Genomic DNA, 22,586 nt, shown 5'->3' on the forward strand with positions numbered 1-22,586 from the left:
GGCTGGGAAATTATCTGATTGAGGTTAAGAATGAAACTTGGAGTCCAGTGGTGGTGCCACATGCCTTTAATCCCAGTACTTGGAGGCAGAGGCAGGCAGATCTCTGAGATCAAGGCCAGCCTGGTCTACAGAGTGAGAATGAGTTCTAGGACAGCTAGGGCTACACAGAGAAACAAACAAACAAAATACAAAGAATGAAACTTGGGTCAGCATGACTTTAGTCCACGCTGGGTCAAAGACTTCTAGAGTCTGACCAACTGGCTTGTTTTTCTTATACATTCAAGCACAATGAAACTTTGGAGAAAAGTTTTCATATGACAATTATCAGTACAAATTATTAGGCATGTCTACAACTAAACTCACTTGTAACGTACATCTCTTTAGTAAATCACGGTAAGATTGGGTTTTTGAGAACTTGTTTGGAGGTTCTAGCAAGGGAGCGCAGCTAGCCTGGAAGGAGGGGACTGGACCTGCCTAGACTGAATCTACCAGGTTGATCTCAATCCCTAGGGGAGTCTTTGCCCTGGAGTAGATGGGAATGGGGGGTGGTCTGGGAGGAAGGTGGACAGGAGTGGTAGGGGGGAGAACAAGGGAATCTGTGGCTGATATGTACAATTAAATTAAATTATAGAATAAAATAAAAAATCATAAAATAAAATAAAAAAAGAATGGGTTCTTATTGACAGAGAGACAGTGTTCAGGATAATGGCCTAGGGAGACAGGATATACAACAAACATAAGGGATGGGTTTTGCTGACTGAGAATGCAAAGTCCATGGGACCTCTTTCATAAGAATGGTTCTATTGACTGAGCGACAAAGCTCAGGATTAGGCCTTAAACAATGCTCAGGATTTGGGGGATTCAGGTGAAGGCTGGCTCCATAGAATAGGTAAAAGGTCACCAGGTTGTCAGAGAACATCCACACTAGACTCCCAAGTGAATAGATATCATATCCTTTCCTTGAAGAAAATGTCTCTGTGTTTACATATTCTGGTTTCTCTGGTGATTTACATAAGTTGTGACCTCTACACATTACGATTCAGTTACTGTTTAAGGAGCAGAAAACTGATTAGACTCTTTTATATAAGTAAGAAGCTTAACTGGGTGAAGTCTTTTGCTGAGGGTACCTTTCCCTTTATTCCAGTGCAGTGGAAGGCTTCTCCTTAATGCCACTAATCTCCTTATCTCTTACAGCAAGTCTTTTCTGCAGTTGTTACACACACATTTCTAGATGTAGAAAAATCCTAGTTGTAAACAGTACCTTTAAAGACTCAAGCATTTCACATAAAAGCTTATGTGTGTCCATCAAACTATTACCTAACTTGTTTATAATTCTAAGGCAAATAAATTACCATGACGGCTGTTGACACATGCATATGTACAGGGGAATAAAAAAATCACATCCTGAGAATGTTGTCAAGCATCTTCATTACACTTGAATCCAGGATTACGATGGTGTTCAACCAAGTCTGCTGAGCCAAGTTTAGAAGCATATCGTTTCACTTTTCATACTAACTGCCACATCTTCAGGATTGAGTCTCTTGTTGTCTCACCACATAGCATAAAATAATATATCCCCTGCTAGGTTGTTGGTCTCCATTTAGCTATGTATGGTATGTACCCAATAAATGCTGTTGACATTGCATTCCTTATATGTCTGCATTGTATTTTTCTGGATAAAATCAGTACATTCTGTTTCCTTTGTTTGCAATATGTAATCACCAATGTTTTACAGAAGTGTGGTCTAAGGAAAAATTATGAGGGAAAAAAAATCAAGGGATTCCCTATGACAAATGCAGATTTCTGATGCCAAGTCCAGGTTTATTGAGTCAAAATATCCTGCAGAAGAGGTACTGGAACATTTATTTAAAAGAATAATGTGTTTTTATGTGAATCAAATATAGAAAACCAGTTGCAAAAAGTGTACCTTTTCTTTTGTAATTGAACAAAAGGGACCATATTATTATATTATTGTTGTTATATTTATGTGTTAGTTGACTGATATAACAACCATGAAAGTATATCTTGTTATTTGCTAAATTAATCAGATAATTTCCAGGGAGAAGAAGATGATGGATATACAACCACAGACTGCTACAATCTCTAAGAAAGAAAACAGGAAGGAACTGGGAAATGGCATCCAACACAGTGGGTGATGGTGGAGAGACTGAGTTCAGTTACAAAGAGAAGGAAAGTTTAGGAAGTAGAGCAGGAGAGAGACTTCTTAGCCCAAAGAGATAGTATTCAGCTCCAAGTGCTGGGTTAAAACAACCACAGAGAGTTTCATTCACTGTTTAGAACAAAGAAACAGCCACAGAGACATCACTATGAAACACCAGCTAAATGACAGAATGTATCAACTTGACTTAATAGGCACTGAGTGAAAATGCTGCATCATCACACTCTGGAAGTTTCTCTAAAATCTGATGCATAATAAGTGTTATCAAACACAAGGTAATTGAAATACTTATTTGTAGTCTGTATGCTGAAAAAGAATAAAAGTGTAAATCAAGAGCAAAAAAATCTACAGAAAATATGCAAACTTAAGGAGATTGAAAATGAAAAGGTCATTGAAGAAATCAGGTTGGAAATTTAAGAATCCACGTAATTGCACAAAAATGAAAACACAACACACTAGAACATATGAGAGAAAATGAAAACAGTTCTGGCAAAAAAAGAAAATCATAAACTAATCTCCCTGGTGAATGTGATGCAAAAGTTCTTAATGAAATACTGGCAGAATGAGTTCAACAACACATTAACGTATCATTCACTGTGACCAAGTTGGCTTCAAGTCAGAAGTGGCCCAATATATAACATCAATAAATATAGGACAGTACATAAATAGAATTAATGGAGAAGAACTATATAATTATCTCAACAGATGCAGATAAGACCTTTGACAAATCACACCTTTTTTCATAATAAAATATCCTTGAAGATATTAGGAAGAGAAGGAGAAAAACTCAACCTACGGAAGGCAATGGATAATGGACTTTTAGCCATTATTATAGTAAATGGAAAAAAAAAAAACCCTCAAATCATCTCAATGAATATTAGGAATGGGACAGGGTTGCTATATTCTCCACTCTTATTCAGTAAAATTCCTGAAGTCTTAGTTAACAATAAGACAGAAGAAAAAAGTAAAAGGAATAAAAATGGGAAATCAAGAAGTCAATTTATCCCTATTTGCAGGTGGTGTGGTCATATACATAAGAGACATTAAAGAATCCATCATAAAACCCTTAGAACTGATGAACACATTCAGTAAATATCTGCTAACTAATTTTACATACAAAAGTCAGAATCAGTAGCTTTCCTATGTACAAATTATGGACATACTAAGAAAATAAATAAGAAAAATAATCTTGTGCACAGTAATTTCTGAGAAATAATAAAGGCAGGAGAGATGGCTTAGCCATTAAAGGCTAGGCTCACAACCAAAAACATAAGAGAAACAATACACCCCATGACAAAACCTAGCCATAGAAGTGAAAGACTTCCACAATGAAAAATTTTAGTGAAGAACAATAGTTAATGAAAGCTAGAAGGTAGAAAGAAAAACCTTGCTAATGAATGGACAAAATTACAAGCGTGAGATTATTTATATGGACAAATGCCAACCCCAGATTCAATACAATCTCCACCAAAATTTAAATTACTTTAGTCACAGAAACTAATCTTGAAATATATAGGGAAGAAGAAAATATAACTACTGCCACCACCCTAAGCTGAAAGAGCCAAAACAATCTTGAACAAAATGAACAATGTTCAAAGTAAACAGCTTCATACTTCAAGTTATACTACAGAACCACAATATCTAAAATGGCATAGCACAAAAACAAACGTAGGAAAGCAAATCAGGGGCGGGGAGGCTTAGAAACAAGCAAAATAAAACACTAGCAAAACCACAACTTTGAGTTAAGGTAGTCTCTTTCACAAATGGTTGCTGGGGAAATTAAATACCAACAAGTAGAAGAATGAAAATAGAACCTAATCCTTCAGTTTGTGAGTATATTAACTCAAAATGGACCCACTACTGTGGTATTGTATTCCCCAAAATATTGTGCATGCTAATAAACCTATCTGGGGTCAGAGACAGAACAGCCACAATATTAAACATAAAGGATAGGCAGTGGTAGCACACGCCTTTAAATCCTAGCATTCCAGAGGCAGAAATCCATGTGTTCAAGGATACAGCCAGGCATGGTGACTCATCACGCCTTTAGTCCCAGAAAACAAGCTTTTAATCCTAGGGAGTGGTGGTAGAAAGTAGAAAGGTATATAAGGCGCGAGGACCAGAAACTAGAAGCATTTGGCTGGTTAAGCATTTGGGTGGTTAAGCATTTGGCTGTTTAAGCATTTGGCTGGTTAAGCTTTCAGGCTTTCTAACAGCACAGTTCAGCTGAGAGTCATTGGGATGAGGACACAGAAGCTTCCAGTCTGAGGAAACAAGACCAGCTGAGAAGCTGGCCAGGTGAGGTTAGCTGTGGCCTGTTCTGTATCTCTGGTCTTCCAGCTTCACCCCAATACCTGGCTTACAGGTTTGATTTTATTAATAAGAACTTTTCAGATTCATGCTACACACTACCTTCATGTAAGACATGAAAATCTGAAACTGCTGAAGGAAAACCTTTGCAAACCACTTTAAGATATATGCATAAGCAAAGACTTTCTGAAAAGGTTATCCACAGCACAACAAGCAACTCTAATGATTGACAAATGGGGCTGTATAAAAATAAAAAGTTCTGCACAGGAAAAAGAAACAACACACTCCACCATATAAATGTACACCCTAAAGTGGTAGAAAAGCTTTGCTACTTTTATATCTGACAGAGGATGGATAACCAAAATCTGTAAAGAACTCAAAAAGTAAAAACATCAAACTAAAAAATCCATGTAGTTAATGGGATAATGAACAGATTGTTCTTAAAGGAAATAAAAATGGCCAGTAAACATATGAAAATTATTCAACATCATATATATCAGGGGATTTAAAATTAAAACTATAGTGAGATTCCATCCCATCACTGTAAAATCGTTATTATATAACGATTAGCTCAGGCTTACCACTGACTAGCTCTTACATTTAAACTTAGACCATTTCTGTTAAATCTATATGTTACCATGTGTTCTGTGGCTTTACCTGTGCACCATTACATGCTGCTCCCTGGATGGTGGGCTGGCATCTACTGACTCAGCCTTCCTCTCCCAGAATTCTCCTTCTCTGCTAATCCTGCCTATACTTCCTGCCTGGCTACTGGCCAATCAGATTTTATTTATCAACCAGTCAGAGAAACATATTCACAGCATACAGTGCAACAGTCCCATCATAATTATTTTGCCAATCAGTATAGATAGGCCCACTGATTTTACCCAGTGCTTGAATATGCATGATACAATACTGACCTGTTAGGGGTCCTCACTTTGTAATAGTGGCATGATGGTTCTGTGGTAACCATCCACTTTCTGACCATATTTGCAGCCTGCTCTATGAAAGGAATCTATGGTGACTACTGTAAATCTTGTCTAAAGCCCAGGGGCAGAATATATAATCTAAAATTGTTTTGCTACATAGCCATGTTGTTAAACAGTCTTCTAAATGTTTATACCTCAGACTTCAGCTACTTACAGCCTTTATCAGAAAAGCATTTATCTGCAGTGGGCAATGGTCAAGTCAGAAACTCATAACTGATCAAGGTATTAAAAATAACTGACTATAATTGCTGGGCCCTAAATGGAACATCTTCACCACATACTTATTCCCCATTGTCTTGTCAAGACACAGGGAAGACTGAGGAAGGGAAAGAAGAAAGACTGCAAGAACTTTAAGGCGAGGAATGCTGTGAAATATGGTCTTCCTGGCATGGAATGGCTACAATAATAATGAACTCACAGCATCTGTGATTTAGATTTAGAGCTGGTTGCACCTGATCTAAACAAGATCAATCCAGTCAAAACTGGGCTGTGGATTAGAGAGTAACTCATGAGGCCTCATGTCTAGTTGAGGATCTACTGGCAGTTGATAGCTGCTGGAGGGGAGAATTAATCTTTAGGAATTTAGGTATGTTGCCCATGCTCTAGTAGATGGCCCCAGGTCCCATACGATATAGTCAGCACAAATTGGACATAGTGGCTTATGAGGGAAAAAGAAGTGGAGATGATGTTAGGAGAGGAAAGTATTGGGGTAGTGGTGGGGGAGTTAGATGGGGCATGAATATCATTATACTTCATTGATTTAATTGTATGCATACATAAGGTTCTCAATAAATTTCATATGAGAAATATGTATGGAGATTTTAAGGTAAAATGTCCCAGCCCACTTTTGGATTTTAAAACATACCCAAACCCCCAATCCCTATGCCTGAACACCCACCAATCCCTGAGTTAGAAATCCTACCAATCTCTGGGCTTGAAATTCCACCAATACCCACCCAGGAAATCTCCACCTTTGAAAGCTACTTACTAAGAAACCATATATAAGCCTGTCTCCTGCTCAGTTTGCGGCTACTTCTTACCTGAGTAGAGGCAGCCACTGTCTTGTGTCTTTCCAAATAAATCTCTTATGTGAGGTTTATTGTACAATGCGACTTTGTGGTATTCCTTGGCTCCTGACTGCCAGGATCTTTCCCCTCAGAGCTATAACACTTCAACTGGGGAAGCCTTTCCCTTAGAGCTATAACACAAGAATCCTAAAACAAAACAAAACAAAAAAACCCAAAACCTAAAAGGATTACTACATGATCTAGCTATCTTACTCCCGGAATACCTAAAACAGACTAGGTTAGCATAGTGCAAAGAAATCCACATATTTAATATCATTGTGACACTATTTGTAATTGTTAATATTCTGAGCTGCCCCTTGAAATCCCACCCCTTGGTGCCACCCTGTATCTTCACATACAAGCCTCATTTTAAGAGAAAACCCCTCCCATTCCTCTCTCTCTTCCGCTCTCTTTTCTCTCCATCCCCATGAGGTGTGCATGCTCGATCCCCTACCCTCTCTTCCTCTCTCTTCTTTCTGCCTTTCCCTATCTTTCTCTCCATCTCTCTGTTATAATAAACTATCTCCACATGGATGCAGTGCCTGGGGTGTGAAAAACTTTCCATCCACCGCTGCCTGCCACTGCATCTGCCCAGCATGTTTTCCCGCACATGTCGGACACCCTGGTCCAGCCAGCGGGGGGGGGGGGGGGGAGTCCTCTTGTGCAATATCATAACATATACATCAAACTTAAACTTCAGATATAAAATCCTATTCTAGTTTATAAACATCAACTTATAAATCCAGATGTGGAAAGAGGTGAGCTAAGGACATTGTACTTGTTAAAGACAAATGGGTTTAAGTGGTTGCTAGAAAACTACATATGAATTGATAATATGAAGTTGCTGCCAAACACGGGGAACTTGTTTTTACCTTAGCCACAATGCTTTAGTAAAATCAGTTCGAATAAAATTCACCATAACAACATAATGACATCCCCATTACACAATGTTAATTGCTTACCACTCTCTTGCAGTCTTTGGCCACAGACTTGCACCATCATTCAAATAGCCTAATTGTAACATACAAGATTATTCAGATGTAGTTTTTCTACCTGATACTCTATCATAAAGTGTGATATTCAGCTATACTAAATACAGCAAAATGCTTACGGCAAGAAAAATAGTATCCAGACTTTGTTTTATGCATGCCTCTGGCATGCGAGGACACATCTGGAGATGAGCTTCCAAACAACATGGAGTTTAAAAAGATATGTTCTGCCAGGAAGAAAGAGTCTTAAGAAAGCACTAGAGCTGTTTTTCTGTACTTGAGGATTATTTTGTGGAAGTCCGTAGTACTATTCCAATTTTTCATTGTTTGTTTCTAAAGATCCCAATTAGATATATTGGAATCCATTTCAAGAATCCTTCAACAATGCTCTTATTCCAGACCTTGGCTTGCAGTTGAGGATTAAGTGAGGAAGATAGAACATATTATCTTCCATAGAAAATCTTATGAATGACTAGAGAAACTACCACTAAACACCAAGTCAGTTCCTTTTAAAGCTTACAAAGTAAATTTCCAAATATTCTTAGTTTTCTTCGCTATTACATACTGTGTTGTTGTTGCACACTCTATTTGCAGGACATATGTCTGTTCATACTACTAAGTGCCTTCTATTGGTAATAATGAACTTTTAGAAGTGTTCATGTATCTCCATGGAGAGCATATGCCTAAGACACAAAAGGAAATGCAGGACAGATTTACTCAACTAAGCATTAGTGTTAATACATGAGAATACTTTTTTTTTTTTTTTTTTTTTTGGTTTTTCGAGACAGGGTTTCTCTTGTGTAGCTTTGCGCCTTTCCTGGAACTCACTTGGTAGCCCAGGCTGGCCTCGAACTCACAGAGATCCGCCTGGCTCTGCCTCCCGAGTGCTGGGATTAAAGGCGTGTGCCACCACCGCCCGGCGAGAATACTTTTAATGGGGTTAACAGAATAAACATATTAGTGCATTGATTTAGCAGTAAGAAAGTGAATTGTCAATTTGGTTATTCTTAATAAAAGAATTTTATTCTCCTCTCTTCACCAGAGAAAACAAAGAATGGCATTGGTTCCACTTATTAAAAAGGTCAGGGCCCCTATAGTACCCCTGGACACAGATAGAGTTCAAGGAAGAAACAAGTGAAACATGATGGTGACTTATGTGGTTGTTGGCATTCATTAGGAACAAAGACCTTTCTGAAAACCTCTCCATATGTTCCTGTAGAAGTCTGATTTGTACTGAGTACTGTGGCCACATGAAAGTAAGAGATTCTGGGAGGGGGGCCTGGACAGCAGTGTTGGACCAGAATTTCTCAGTGGAGAGCCTTGTGGCTATATGGACAGGAGAGTTCTTCACCATTTCAAAATACTTCATGTCCTGTTGACCAAAAGCTAACAATTCTTCCCAATCTTTTTGAGTCTATTAGTATACTCAAAGTATACAACTCCTAAAGGATGTTTGGGATTGTGTGAGTGCTATCATCTTACAGAGAGTCAATTATAATTCAAGGCAGGAACTTTGAGAACTCAAATACATGTAGAAAGAAAGACAAGGAAGTAAATATGTGTCAGGGAAGCAGCATTATCTGCCACTTTGATCTTTCAGATTATAATTTAAAATATATAATTTAACATGAAACCATTTAAACAATTTAAACAAATTTCCTATTGATTGGCCACTTAGCATAAGTAAGATAGGCTACATCCTCAAAAAAGACACCACTAATCCAAAGTGGGATCTTTTGATGATTAAAATGTAACATGACAGCAAGGAATTATTAACTATGCAATGCAACTGGAAATTTATAACCTGGAGAGAGAGAGAGAGAGAGAGAGAGAGAGAGAGAGAGAGAGAGAGAGAGAGAGAGAGAGAGAGAGAGAGAGAAGAGAGAGAAGAGAGAGAGAGAAGAAAGAAGAGAGAGGAGAAAGAAAAGAGAGGAGAGAGGGAGAGAGAGAAGAGGAAGAGAGAAAGAGGGAGAGATTTAGATTTATAGGGAAAATTTAACTGGGATGCAGTCACATGGTATCATAAAAGGTACAAACATTTTGCATGGGAAGGAAATTTGAACAATTATCTGAATAAAAACAAATAGGTGGTGAATAGCAACAAGCAAAATGACACTGTGCAAGGCTGTGGAATGTATATTTTCCTAAATTTCCCAGAGGCCCAGTAGTGTCTTTAGAGAGTTGAGTATATAGAAGGATATCCCTGGACAACAAAACCATTACATAGCTTGCTTCTAATTTGAAGGAAAATGTATTGCTATTCCACTTGTTGACAAATCCACATGTGCACAAAATAAAACCACATGGCTAGGAGATTGTCATAAATCTTAATTACACCTAAATTCCATATTGTAACATTTATGAAAGAGTTGCCTGTTACTTATTATATTCTGGGACTGCATTTGACAAATGTTTGTTGAGATAAGCTTCATTTGCATATTTCCTTTTAAATTTACTCATATATGTTATTGTTCTTCTCATGTATTGTCTTCTAATATAATATGTACCTAAATAATTACTCTTAGATTGCTCTTTTTTATTTCACTGTGTATGTTTTATACTCAATATATATTGTTGACATTGCATTTCTTACATGTTTGTTTCATAGCTCTTTGGCTTGTTTTTCTTCCTATATAGTAGAAAACTACTGATGATTTTGAAAACTTTGGTCTAAGAAACAATTTTGTAGGAAAAACCTGGAGGAACAGATACATTTGTTCACGAATATTTCTGATTCCTAGTTCGGACTTAGTGACTTGAAATGTTCTATGATTTCTAGCATGATTTCTCTTCTGCTGAGTGGGTCTTAAGTCCAATTAGGGAGGTGCTGGTTACCACAACACAAGCGACACCATTTTACATTTAGTGCTATCTTGCCTTGCTGGTCACTGTTGTCATTCATTGATGTCCCAGCTGGGTAGACTATTAATTGCTTCTCTCCTTTGGTGGAGTGTGTAGTAATTACCATTGCTATGAAAGCTAGAATGCAGAATTTCAAGTTAGAGTCAACTGGAATTGCCCAAGTCCTGTGTTCTAAATGTGCACTGTATTTAGCAGTAGGGACTTATTTTCCACCTCTGAAACACAACCAAAGGCAATGACAATAGTCTATATTGTTTTAATTGGTTACCCAGTATGGAGTGCTCAGCTCTGAGAATGGAGGTTTTGAGGTAATCTGTAGAAAGGAAAGGGAAGGTTCATATATATTTGTAACTAATTGACTATAATGTTGAGTAGCACTTCATGGGTAAGAATACATAGGGCAGGGGAGTATTTCCAATTTGCGTTCCACATCTTTCCAGAAAGCACTTGAAGAATGAGACCTTCAAATCAGTATTACTGCTGGTTTGATATCTTTTCTGAGCCTGTCTTTTGACAAAGGATAAGTCATATTTTACAGTGCTTGAATCACAATGATCAGCCTCTTTGAAGCAAGGGCTTGAAGATTGAAAATGACACACTTTGTAGCTTGAGTTTTCCTGCCTTGCCCACAGTCAGGACAAATCTTTGTCACCTGCTAGTCATACAGCTGCTCAGACCCAACCAAGTAAACACAGAGACTGATATTGCTTACAAACTGTATGGCCGTGGCAGGCTTCTTGCTAACTGTTCTTATAGCTTAAATTAATCCATTTCCATAAATCTATACCTTGCCTTGTGGCTCGTGGCTTACCGGCATCTTCACATACAGCTTCTCCTGGCGGCGGCTGGCAGTGACTCTCTCTGTCTTCCTGTCCCAATTATCTCTGTTAGTCCCGCCTATACTTCCTGCCTGGCCACTGGCCAATCAGTGTTTTATTTATTGACCAATCAGAGTAATTTGACATACAGACCATCCCACAACTCTGTGGTGCCTCCTTGAATTTTTTGTGCTTCACTCTGCCCCTCCCCATGTTGGAGTCATCACTCCATGTCCCTGTGTAAATGAGTGGTTTCATGTCTTCCCTCTCATCCACTCCATCTCCCCAAAGGAAGCACCACTAAGTACTAATGTTTATGTTTAGAAATTGAAACAGAAAAGCAGAAGCTCTCTGTATTACTTACAGTCACCATTAAATATTTAACAACACACAAACATTTTCTCTCAAATTGACATTAAAAAAATAAGATTATTTATTTTTGCTTGAATGAATTCTGTTAAAACTATGCACCATATCTGACAAAATTAAATGCTGAAAGACTGAATCATGATAGAAAGTAATGACAGAACTTTGTTTCATAATTTATGTAAGTTTTACATATAAATCAAGGATGAGGAAGATATTCTAAATGAACCAGAATAAACTTCTATTAAAAGCTTGCTTGGCATGTGGATGTAGCAACTGATAAGAAGAAGCTGAAATGGAAGTTGTATCCCTTTCACTAGCATCACTAAAGCCTGGAGGTGCAGTGCTCAAGGCTAGTCTGTGAAATGATCAGCTTTAGATTTCTGGTCAGTTATTCCCAAAATCTTCCCTTCAGCATAGCCTGGGGACATTCTAAGGGAAGAGAGAGGGGTCTAAACTCAAAGGCTGCAGTGCAAATGGCAGATGAGCCCGCCTTTTGTGTTGGCTTTATACAAAGCCACATTCAATGATCTTAAAGCTTAAATCTCACTGGCCAAAGTATGTATGTGGTTACCCTAATACTATCATTTGGGGATCCTAAAAACTTCTTATTTACTTATTTATTTATTTGTGTGTGGGGGTGGGAAAGAAAGAGAGAGTCTGAGTGCTCAAGTGGAAACCCAATGAAAAAATAGCATGAGCTGGTTAACAACTTCTTTAAACTTCTCCAAAATTGATCACATATTGGGGAAAAAAGTCTTAACAAATAAAAAAAAGAAGAAATAACACCCTAGCCCTATCTGGCCATCATGGATTAAAGCTGGATATCAACAACAATAGAAACATAATCCACCATATTAGTGTATTTTGAATCTACAAGTTACTGGGTTTCCCTTCCAAATTTTCTCAATTTTTTAAAGACATTTTAACTGTATAGTTATGGTGGCCTAAAATGGAACAGTCCTGCATCAACCTCTGGAGGGCTGGCATTAGAGGCATGTGACCCCATACATAGGTTGACTCTTCCATTCTCACACATGCACACAAATATTTTAATAATATTCACCCTTCCTTATCGAGTCAACTTCCTTACCATCCTTTTACTCTTCCCTGACATTTCACTTCTCCTTTCATGTCTCCATTTTCCCCCCAGATTCTATATGAGAAGACAAATGTAATACTTGTCTTTGATTCTGGTTTATCTTACTGGATCTCATAATGATCTCTAGTCTCATTCATCTTCCTGTAAACAACATTTTGTTCTTTATGGCTGAACAGTACACCCTTAAAAATACATACCACATTTATTTTCATATGTTTATCAATTATTTAACATCTAGTGTCATTCTTTAATTTACTTATTTTAAGTGGTACTGTGGTATACATGGATAGACAAATATCTCTCTTTATGCACACTTTAAAATCTGCCTTGCATCTAGGACACACAAAGAAGAATTTTATGTTGGGTGTTTTTGATTTTTTTGAGGAACTTCTATACTGATTTCCACAATGGCTGGGCCAATTTATATTCCTACCAACAGCATGGTGGTGAAACTCAATCAGTAAAAAGATGAATTAATTCAGGCTTCAGAACAGAGAACAACTTTACAAACCTGTTTAGTTCAGTGGGAAGAAGAGAGATGAAATTGGAAATGTAAATTATTGGTTGTTTGCTGCAACAGTGAAAGAATGGATTATGTTCAGAATGGGTATATATACCAGTAAAATAATGGCTCTCATCATCTACTTGCTTTGACTCTTAAGGAGTTCCACAGGCATTGAGTTCCTTACAATCAGTATTAGCACTCAGAACTTCTCTAGTTAAATTAAACTGATACCAAAACAAGTAGTTGATGGAGTATATGCAGTGTGTACAACCTGAGTGCTCTATGTTGCTTATTTCTACTCATTTGCATAATAATCTGCCTTTGAAAAAACCAACACAAGCTAGAGTTATCTGGGAAGAAGGACTTCAATGTCTCCATCAGATTGCTTATAAGCAAGTCTGCAGTGTATTTTCCTGATTAATGATTGATGTAGGAGGACCCAGATCACTAGGTGCCACCTCTGGTTAGGTGGTCCTATGTTGTATAAGAGAGCAGGTTGAGCAAGCCATGAAGAGTAAACCAGTATGTATCACTACACAATGGCTTCTTCATCAGTTCCTGGCTCCAGGTTTTGGCCTTGAATTTTTGCTCCGATTTCTCTCAGTGCTGGAGCATGACCTGAGAGTTGCCTGATGAGATAAAGCTATTCCTTCTCAAGCTGCTTTTGGCCATGGTATTTTATCATAGCAATAGAACCTCTAACTAAGCCACTACCTTACCTGAATAGTGAGTAATTTGGAATGATGCTGTATTAATAAGTCTAGGTACTCATAGTAGTCATGACTGCATTCTGTCACCAGTATAGTGATCAAAACCTTATCTCCTTGCTTTCTGATAGGTGGTGGCATGAGTGTGAACAGGTACACCACTGTATTAGTTTACTTTTCTATTGTGATAAATTACCATGACCAAGGCAACTTGTAGAAGGAAGGGTTTATTTCCTTACACAGATCAGAGGCTGTCATGGTAGGAAAGCATGGCAGCAAGAAGAAGCAGGCATGATGGCTATAACAGGAAGCTGAGAGCAAGCTAAAAACAGTGCTAGGATTTTTCAACCTCTAAGGTCCCCTTCCCCAAAGATATATTTTTTACAGAGTGAAGGCCATACCTACTAAATCTCCCCAAACACTACCACCACCTGGAGACCAAGTATTCATACACCTGAGATTTGGGGGACTTTATCATTCAAACCATCACAATCATTCCTTGTCCTTTTGCGCTTTTCTCTTTAGCAAAGGAAATTGAGCTCTGTAGTCTCCCAGGGCCAGAGGCTGTAGAGGTGGAATCAACTCTGCAAATAAATCACTGGAAAAAAATAATCTCAATATTGGACTTTTGCCATCTCTCATCATGTGCCAGTGGTCAGTTGAGTACATGAACTAGGATCTTCTAAAGTGCCCAGCCCCATAACAGAGGTACGATCAAAGTCTGGTCCGCAGAGAGCTTTTGTTCTCCAGAGGGATGCCTAGTGATGTTTACAGACTTAAATGTCTGGGGTTGGTGAAAGGGAATTGGAACTCCAAGGCCAGCCCTTCTTGTCACTTGTTCTCTGCAGATGAAAAGCAGAACAAGGCACAGAGGCTCAGGGATTGGTAAGGACGAATATTTGATGGTGGAGGGGAAGCATAAAAATGTAGTTAGTCCAGGGAAACTTGTGTGAATGTCTTAAATTTACTGAAGAAAATTTCCTCAACATAACACTGAGTGGTATATCTCTGGATTTATGACCACTGCTCAGATACCTGGCCATTTCTGAAAATAAAAATTCTATTTATCTCGTTCCTTGCTGGACCCCTACAACTCAGAACTATTCCATTTAATCACCTCGGGTCCAAATCTATGAAGACAATGCCATTACCTCTTTTGTAAGTATCTGGAATGTTTCATTTTCTGAATATCTATCATTAATTCTTAGTGTATCTTGCATTTTCTTTTTTTTTGTATCTTGCATTTTCTTATGAGCTCACTTTCCACATATGTCATGATATTAGTTTGTGTGCTTGTCAAATTTAGTTCTCTGCTATTCCAGACAGCATCTAAAACTCTTCCCAGTTGACGCCTATACTGAACTTCAACACATAGTTTACTTTGGTTTTAGTATTATTCAATAAAAATGAATTTTTGTCATGTAGTAGAGCTCATATAAAGTGCTGTGAGTTTAGCAGCTAATGAATTATTCCAGCATCAGATGCTTCTAGGGCCATGACTTATAGCCACTTTCTCCAATATGACTTACATATGCTCACCTATCTCTCCCAAATGCTTTCTCTTTCCCCATCTCACATCCAAGGAAGGAAATTAGTCTGGTTGTATAAGTTCGGAGATACTACTCAAATATGACTGCTACTGGGTCTTCCTAGTGTTTGAAATCACTGTTATTTGTTTCAAAATGAGAAGTTCAGGTTTGGTAATCCCCAATGCCACTCCTTTTCTGTACATGGTTTCTCTGTATGGTGCCTGTCCTGGATCTCGCTCTCTAGACCAGGCTGACCTTGAACTCACAGAGAGCTGCCTGGCTCTGCCTCCTGAGTGCTGGAATTAAAGGCATGCAGCACCACCGCTCAGTTGCAGAGTTACCTCTTAAACTTTAGTGGCTTTTCTCCTCTCATGCTGTGCTGGGTTAAATGAAAAGACTCAAGCAAATGGTTTCCTTTTATTCAAGTGTACCACCACAGCCTTATATTTTTAATATTTAAAATGTGAAGTTCTTAATCTGAGTACAGTGTTTAAGGGATGCCTTTCTGACTTAAAGGCAAAACCAGAGGCTTCAATTTACCATCCAATGAGGGCTCAAAGATGAAGAATAGAACAGACTTTATCATATATATATACATCTACATTCCTGATCTGTTTTTTCTTAAGATGCCTTACTTGACATCCAGATAGGAAGAGAGTCATGGTTGTTTGGGAAATGATCAGGACATCTTCAAAATTTTCTACTTTGGAGTCTGGAGAGCACTTACTGCTCTTATTCAGGTCCCATACTCACAAGCCCATATACTCACATTACAGCTCATAATCATCTATAATTCTAGTTCCATTGTCCTCTTCCAGCATCCATAGACCTTTACATGCAAGTAGCACACACAAAATTTGCTCAGGCATACACACATACAATTAAAAAATTTAAAGAGAAAAGTTGAAAATATATTTCACATGCCTTAAAGTGTTTAATGAGATGCTAGTAATCAGCTAAATTAAGTCTCCATCCATGTGAGACTTACCATCTGAGGACAGAGTTCTTGTCTTTCCATTGCTTGCACACAGAAGTACACTTTTCAAGAGATGATGACAGAACTGTCATAAAAACAAAATGAACAACAACAAAAAAAAAACACCCCAAAATCTGAACAAACTTTCTCTGATGTTTACAGTTTTCACAGTGGTAATGAGCTTATGCTACCTTAAAATGTATTAATCTTGCTTTAGAGATGGGAATGTTAATGCTCTGAGAAACTGAAGAGGTTACATTTCTATGGTATTGAAGTTTCAGGCTGGGGATTAAAACAGATTTGCTGCCAACCTTAAAGACATCTGTTGGCAGAGTATCACAGCCTCATAGCTAGCCTAAGGACACAGGGGAATCCTAGTATTTGTCCTCCTGAGCCAGCATCATCTCATGTGACTTAACATCCGTTCTGGACATGACAGCAATTCGGATGTTCTTCATCATGAGACATTCTGGTCTATGACTGTCGTGCAAGCAGCATCAACTGAAAGCCTTGTCCTAAGTAATGTGTCCCTTTTGTCATGTTTATTTACAGAAAAAATACTTGGAGCAAGATGAAAGAAGGAAGAGGAAAGGCAAGAAATCAAGAACTTCAAAGGAGACAAGCCAGGGCCATATGAAAAGAAATTACATTTTAGCTTTGTATTAAGAAAATTTATATTATATTGTAATAATTATATTATAAATATCAGTGAGCATCTTTCTTGTCAGGTTATTGTTTGGCATGTGTGGTGTCAAAAAGCTTCATTTCCAGACTGGGCAATTTCTTACAATTTGTTTAAAAATTTATCTCTGTAAGTATTGTAGTATGGAAGGCTGATTTCTGACTAATCGAGAATAAAACTAGTCCTCCATTATGGAAATCAGTATGGCAATTCTTTAGAAAATTAAAAGAACTACTGTATGATCCAAATAAATGTTTACCTGAAAGATGCTCCGTGAAGGAATCTCAGAGAGACCTTGGTAATAGTTCCCACGAAGCCCAATTCACAGCAGCTACCTAGCAAAGTTATGAAACCAACCTCGAGATTTATCAGGAGAGGGGATAAAGAGGAAATGTGGAACACATACACACACATACACACACAGAAATGAACAAATACACACATATACACAGATAAAGACACAGACACACCCAGAGACACACACAGACACATACACAGACATACACACTGACACACAATCATACACATACATAGACATAGACACAGTTTTCAGTCTTAAAGGAGAATAAAGTTACATTATTTTCAGGAAAAAGGGCATAATTGCAGATAATCATATTAAGACAATCTCATAAAGACAAATACTGTATGTTTATTTGTGGATTGCAGATTTTATATAGACATATAAACTCATATACAAACAGATGACATGAAAGTAGAAATTAAACTGTCTAGGACAATAAAGAGGTCTAACAAAGGGAAGGAAGTTAGTGAGGTATTTGGATACCATGCTCAAAGCACATATTTTTATAATATAATTATAATGTATTTAAAATAATAAATCCACTTTTAAAAGCTAGCCTAGGGGCTGGAGAGATGGCTCATTGACTAAGAGCACTTGCTGCTCTTGTAGAAGAACCATGTTTGGTTCCCAGCACCCAAATTGAGTGGCTCACATTTACCTGTAAGTACTATACTACAGGATCTGATGCCCCCTTCTGGCTTTCACAGGCACTGCATGCATAGAGCACACATACAGACAAGCAGATACAGACACATACACACACAGATTATAAAAATAGAGAAACAGTCTACATCATGCCTTCAGTTGTGCAGACTTAATCATTATTGGACACAGCAACATTAACAACTCATGTAGCCAAGAGGAGCGAATAAAGTTCCAAGCACTGTTCTTTATTGTAGTCAAAAGGATTGCTAGTTTTAATCCAGTTAATCTGGTCTTTATCTGGGCAATTCTAATGAAATAAAAAAGAAAGGAAGATTAGAGGATCTGAAGATTCTTGTTTCTATATTGACTATATTATTTTTGAATGCCCTACAAAGATTGAGGAAGTTTATTAGAATTGAACTAATGATATAGGACAATTAAATTTATTGATTAAAGATCAGGTAAAGATATGTAGATCGTAATTTCTTAGATAATAACTGGAGTTAGGTCTGCAATCCTGTGCTTTTTGGAACCCAATAAAGAAATGATAAAAAGATAATGAAGCATATCATATCTTTAGTTATCAGCTTGACAACCATATTTAATCTTAATATTTGGGCTTTTAGCACATACACTCAAAGTTGTCTCAATGAATGCTTACAAGTGCAATCTGCAATCAGTAGTGCACATGGAATTTCTGTCTTTCATTGTGTCCTTTATGGTAGCTGCCTTGGAACAAATGTTTCTACCACTGGATACCATGGGACTCAGTATAAAGGGGTCATAGTTGCCCTGTTCATTTGAAGTCATGTTTTACAGAAGTCCTTTGACAACAAAAGAAACAATATTGTTCTTTTTTTCAGACTTATTTATAATCATTTTTTTGAAACATATAAGTTATAAGGTCCTATGCTTTTAGATTAAGATCTTATTAAGCCCAACTAATTGATTTCATTTTTCAAATGCATGGCCTTATGACTTAATATATCTCTGCCTCTTGAAGGAAATAGCTCATATTTGAAATATCTTCATAGGCAGAAATCGGAGCAAAAGGAACAATCCAGTCCTGAGAATGTGATATATTTTTACTGGAGTAAGGTGTGCAGTCAGAAGACAGATATCAGACCACAAAGCCAAGAGGTACTTGTCGGCCTCCTTGTACCTGTGTTCCTATTTCAGGTAGACAGATTTTATGAACTCCAGAGTATCAGACATCTCAGATTTCCTCTGTTCTAATGTACATTAACTGGTCACTAGCTAGGGATTCAATCCTATATTCATTTGTTTTATATTGCTGTAATGAAATACTTATCAATCTTGTGTGGTACCAAAGGGTTTTTTCAGCTTACACTCCCAGGTGAGAGTCTATCACTGAAGGGAATCAGGTCAAGAACTGAAGGAAGAAACCATGAAAGATGGACTGAAGGAGAGGCCTTGAAGGATGCTGCTTATTCACTTGCTCTCTGGGGTTTGTTTGTTTATTTATTTATTTAATTTATCTGTGTGGTACTAGGGATTGAACACAAAGTTTCATTTGTATGAGACAAGCACTTGAGCACTGAACTACATCTACAGTCTTTTCTATACTTGTGATTTTGAAGACGGGGCCTCACTAAGTAGCCCAAGGAAGCCATGAACTGATGATATTTTTTTTTTTTTCTGTCACACCTTCTGGAGTAACTGAATGTATAGGCCTCTGACTCTAAGACCATTTTTTTTCATTTTTAATTAGATTCAAAGTCCCTCATAGAAATAGATGATAGAGCATACAAACTTAAGTGTGCTATATTATTGACTTTTCTGGCATAAGAAAATATATAGCAAATATTTTCCCCCAAAAGTAAAAAAAAAAGAGAGATAATTTAGTTGTGTAACATAAATTTAAATCGATAAACAAGTGCTTATATTAGATTTCTTGTTAGAGATATCTGCCAGCTACCATGAATCATGCATATAAGTATTTTTAAACAGAATAACAAAAATCACCATATTTTTTCTGTTGTCTTTAAAACAACATATTTAACCAAAAATACTGTCTTTTTTGGAATTTGGCTACTAACAGTTCAAAAATAGAATGAACATCTTCAGAGACTTTCTTATCTAGACTTAACTTGTGTAATGTAGTTACAGATTATGATACAACATTATAAATGGAAAATTCATATTTATTTGATAATCTTGAATAGCAATACAAGAATTCAGAAATGCCAAGGGTATACAACTGTGATAAAAGGTAAATATGCAGTTCCATTTTGCTTTTACTTGTCCACAGACAGGCCCCAGGGGTGAGACAGTCATTCATGCAACTCTGAGGATATTTCATAGTCTCACATTGTCAGTGTTTGCACAAGACAGTCATCCGTTTGAGTGTTATAGTGTTATCCTCCAAAAGTCTGTACATCTTGCCTCCCTATGGCAAGATGAGGGCTGATGCCTTGTATTTATGAATCCTAGAATGCATGTTGGCCAGCAGAATGAGGGTTTTCTTTTCTCTCCTTCCTTCCTTCCTTCCTTCCTTCCTTCCTTCCTTCCTTCCTTCCTTCCTTCCTTCCTTCCTTCCTTCCTTCCTCCTCCTTTCTTTCTTTCTTCCTTTCTTTTTTTTTTTTTTTGAGACAGGGTTTTTCTGTGTAGTTTTGGTGCCTGTCCTGGATCTTGCTCTATAGACCAGGCTGGCCTTGAACTCACAAAGATCCTTCTGGCTCTGCCTCTAGAGTGCTGGGATTCAAGGTGTGTGCACCGCCTGGCAGAATGTGGGCTTACAATAAGCTCATCAATTGCCTTGGCTGCAGAAAAATTAGGTTTATATAATTATATCACATGAAAATAGCCACCTTTGAATGAGGGATGAACATCTGGTATAGTCACATTATCAGAGGATCAAAAATTGGTTAAAAAAAAAAAATGGAAATCACATCCCCCGAGTCTTTCCAAGTGAAGCTGTGGCTTGCAGAAATAGATATGGTATAGCCATCATGTGATAAAATAATAAAAGGGATCTTTATTTATTTGTTTGGTTTGGTTCCAACAGTGCTTCCTTTTCAATGTCTGTAAACTTCATCATTATTGGAAGCATAAAACTCAACTGAAAGGCATTTAGAGAGTAGTTTTTTCTCTTTCTTATTATTATTAAGAGATTTTCTATTCATTTTACATACCAACCACAGATTCCCCTCTCCACCCTCCTCCTGCCCTCAGCATTTCCCCCAACTCCCCCCCCATTTCCACCTCTTCCAAGGCAATGTCTCCTATGGGGTGTCAGGAGAGCCTGGTATATTAAGTTAAGGCAGGTTCCGGTCCTAGAGCATAGTTTTAAGGTTGCTATAGGGTGCTGAAAAATAATCACAGCCACAAGACAGAAATATATAAACCTAGATAAGAATTTTGATTTTAAAAAGTGTTGAAAAGTTAATGTATGATTTATTTGTGTGTTTTAGATTTTGTTTCATCTGACTTCCTTAAAACTATAAATATTTTAGAATGTGAACAAATATATGAAATATTCATATGTCAGGATGATCTTTTAAGTAATTGAACATTTTTTTCAAACTTACTTCTAATTACATAAATCATGAGTATCATTTAGTACTTAGAACATTATTTACATGAGAAAATACACAGTGGTGCTCAGTGCCTGTTTGTTTTCTTTGTAATCAAGTGTACCAGAGAGCTTTCCTCCCAGGCCAGCAAACAGGAACATGTCCATGAAAATATTTATTTCTGGTGTCCTCGTACCTTACCCACTCAGGGATCTGGTGCTTTTATTCTGATTTTAGGTACCTCTAAGTTCTTCTTTCATGTTATCTAGAGACAGTGTAGGAATATTTTTCCATAGTATTGGTTTATTTATCAGGATTAATTATTCATTTTAATCTTTTGCTAGCTTCCCTCTCATTCAAATTTGTTTTGTTATATTTGATAAAAACAAAATCATAAATCTACCAGGTTATTCTTTGGTGTGGGACCCTATGAAGACATCTTGAGGAGCCTCTCAATCACTAAAGCCATTGACCTCAGTTCAGACCTGCAGTTTTTCCTAAATTTTTCCACCCAGACATTCCTTACCCTTCCACTATCTGGCACACAAACTTTTCAATATGTAGGTATAGTCATGTCATGCACCGTCAGGCATCTTAAGTGATTGCTTGTGACATAGAGAAACATAGGCAGCTTGTAGGCCACATTCCTGCTACCTACTCAGCTGCCACCTTATCCTTAATCCTCTGTGCCCTGCCTGTATCAAGAGGTCTGTCACTTGCCAACAACATGTGCTGCTTCTCTGACCAGAGGAATTCTTTCTTTTTGCTGTTCAGCAAGCTTATCCTTCAAGTTCAGTTGAACATTCTCCCAACTGACTGGGAAATATCATTATACACTCACAGTAAAATTTTTTACTATAAAAACAAATGGAAAATCAATAAATGGTTCTTAAATCCTCTAACCAGTTAGCCATCCATTGAATGCCATTAAATACTTAGGATCACCATGTTTGAGATACTGTGTTAGAAAAGATGGCTGCAAAAATAATCAGTGCACGATTCTGTCCTTCAAATACATGTCTC

The 22,586-nt window shown here is 37.5% G+C and overlaps 1 long non-coding RNA gene across 1 annotated transcript in view; it reads left to right on the forward strand.

Moving 5' to 3' along the window:
• LOC119088848 overlaps nucleotides 1–17,279 on the forward strand; it is a 37,578-nt gene extending 20,299 nt beyond the window's left edge. Inside the window, exon 4 of the long non-coding RNA XR_005092583.1 lies at nucleotides 16,952–17,279. This is a non-coding gene — a long non-coding RNA (uncharacterized LOC119088848). The remainder of the gene's footprint in view (nucleotides 1–16,951) is intronic.
• Nucleotides 17,280–22,586: the final 5,307 nt, after the last annotated feature.

This window comes from Peromyscus leucopus, chromosome 12, assembly GCF_004664715.2.
Source record: "Peromyscus leucopus breed LL Stock chromosome 12, UCI_PerLeu_2.1, whole genome shotgun sequence".
Taxonomy (NCBI): domain Eukaryota; kingdom Metazoa; phylum Chordata; class Mammalia; order Rodentia; family Cricetidae; genus Peromyscus; species Peromyscus leucopus.